At 44.6% G+C, this 1856-nt stretch overlaps 1 pseudogene; it reads left to right on the top strand.

The window, feature by feature from the left end:
* Nucleotides 1-635: 635 nt before the first annotated feature.
* On the top strand, nucleotides 636-1330 carry LOC718612 (ferritin heavy chain pseudogene; annotated as a pseudogene).
* Nucleotides 1331-1856: the final 526 nt, after the last annotated feature.

Here is a 1856-nt window from a genome sequence, read left to right as displayed (position 1 = left end):
TATCTGGGTTCTTGTCCTGGCTGCATTTTTAACAGATTGAAACCTAGGACACGTCAATTCGCATTTGAGGCCCTCAGTTATCTTATTTAAAAGACAATAATTAATTGGTTTAATTATCAATGCTAAGATCCCACCATTGATTTTACATAAGAATACCTACCTGTTTGCATTTCTGTCTTACCCAGTCAATCTGAAATTTCTGTTAGGGTCAGTAAAAGCTGTATCTTACAATACAGGTATACGTAAGCATAGGATAATAAATATAACACACAACAAGCACAAGTCCCCAATTTCCTCACAGGCTGCAGCCTAGAATACTTGGACGAATGAAGGAATACAGTACTTGCAAAGTTGATTTACTGATGGTCAAAGAGCAAGCTAGTGCCCTCCTTCTGGCAAGCATCTCCAGTCTCTCTGAGGGGATCTTGAAGTCCCTTTCTCAGCTTACGGGGTAAAAAAAAAAAAGAGAGAGAGAGAATAGCATCTTACTTCCATGAACTACCTTTAAAGAATCCTCTGTCAGATACTAGAGGAAAGCTCAGGCCTGGTTTCAGCCACCTTTTAACATGCCATGTGAGGGTGGGTATAACACCTCTTTTAAAAATGGGGGGCACAAGGCCCCCGCTGCCGCTCCAGCGCTGCGCAGCCACCGCCGCCGCCGCCTGTCCTTAGCCACCGCCATGACGACCGCGTCCACCTGGCAGGTGCGCCACAACTACCACCAGGACTCAGAGGCCACCATCAACCGCCAGATCAGCCTGGAGCTCTGCGCCTCCTACATTTACCTGTCTGTGTTTTACTGTTTTGACCGCCATGATGTGGCTTTGAAGAACTTTGCCAAATACTTTCTTCACCAATCTCATGAGGAGAGGGAACATGCCGAGAAACTGATGAAGCTGCAGAACCAACGAGGTGGCCGAATCTTCCTTCAGGATATCAAGAAACCAGACTATGACAACTGGGAGAGCGGGCTGAATGCGACGGAGTGTGCTTTACATTTGGAAAAAAATGTGAATCAGTCACTACTGGAACTGCACAAACTGGCCACTGACAAAAGTGACTCCCATTTGTATGACTTCATTGAGACACATTACCTGAATGAGCAGGTGAAAGCCATCAGAGAATTGGGTGACCACGTGACCAACTTGCACAAGATAGGAGCACCCGAATCTGGCTTGGCAGAATATCTCTCTGACAAGCACACCCTGGGAGACAGTGATAATGAAAGCTAAGCCTCAGGCTAATTTCCCCATAGCCATGGGGTGACTTCCCTGGTCACCAAGGCAGTGCATGCATGTTGGGGTTTCCTTTTTTTCTATAAGTTGTACCAAAACATCCACTTAAGTTCTTTGATTTGTACCATTCCTTCAAATAAAGAAATTTGGTACCCCCCCCAAAAAATGGGGGGCAATGGTCATCTACTGTCCTTAGCTTTGGGCTTCAGTTAAAATCCCAAAACAACAAGAAAAATCTCATTTAAAATCTGGTTAGAAACATCTTACATTTTAAACAGCCCAAAGATAGTTTGTTTTTTGTTTGTTTGTTTTTTACCTGATCCCCTCTCGTAAAAAAAAAAAAGAAAGAAAGAAAAGAAAAGAAAAGAAAACCTAGTCTTTCTTCCAGTCTTTCTCAACTCATTATGATGACACTATCCAGCCTACCAGCTGCTCAAACCAGAAGTCTAGAACGCAGCTTCCGTTTTTCTTCTTCCCTACTTCCAACCCAGCAGCAAGTCATGTTGGCTCCATGTCCTCCATTGCCAACCTAGATCCAAGCCACCGTCATCACTGACATTCTTACAAGAGCCCAACTGGTCCCTCAGCTTTCACTCTCGCCCCACTACAGTCCATCCATCA

This window comes from Macaca mulatta, chromosome 13 (genome assembly GCF_049350105.2).
Source record: "Macaca mulatta isolate MMU2019108-1 chromosome 13, T2T-MMU8v2.0, whole genome shotgun sequence".
NCBI lineage: Eukaryota > Metazoa > Chordata > Mammalia > Primates > Cercopithecidae > Macaca > Macaca mulatta.
Note: the sequence above shows the minus strand (reverse complement) of the source record. Positions and strands in the feature narration are given on the sequence as shown.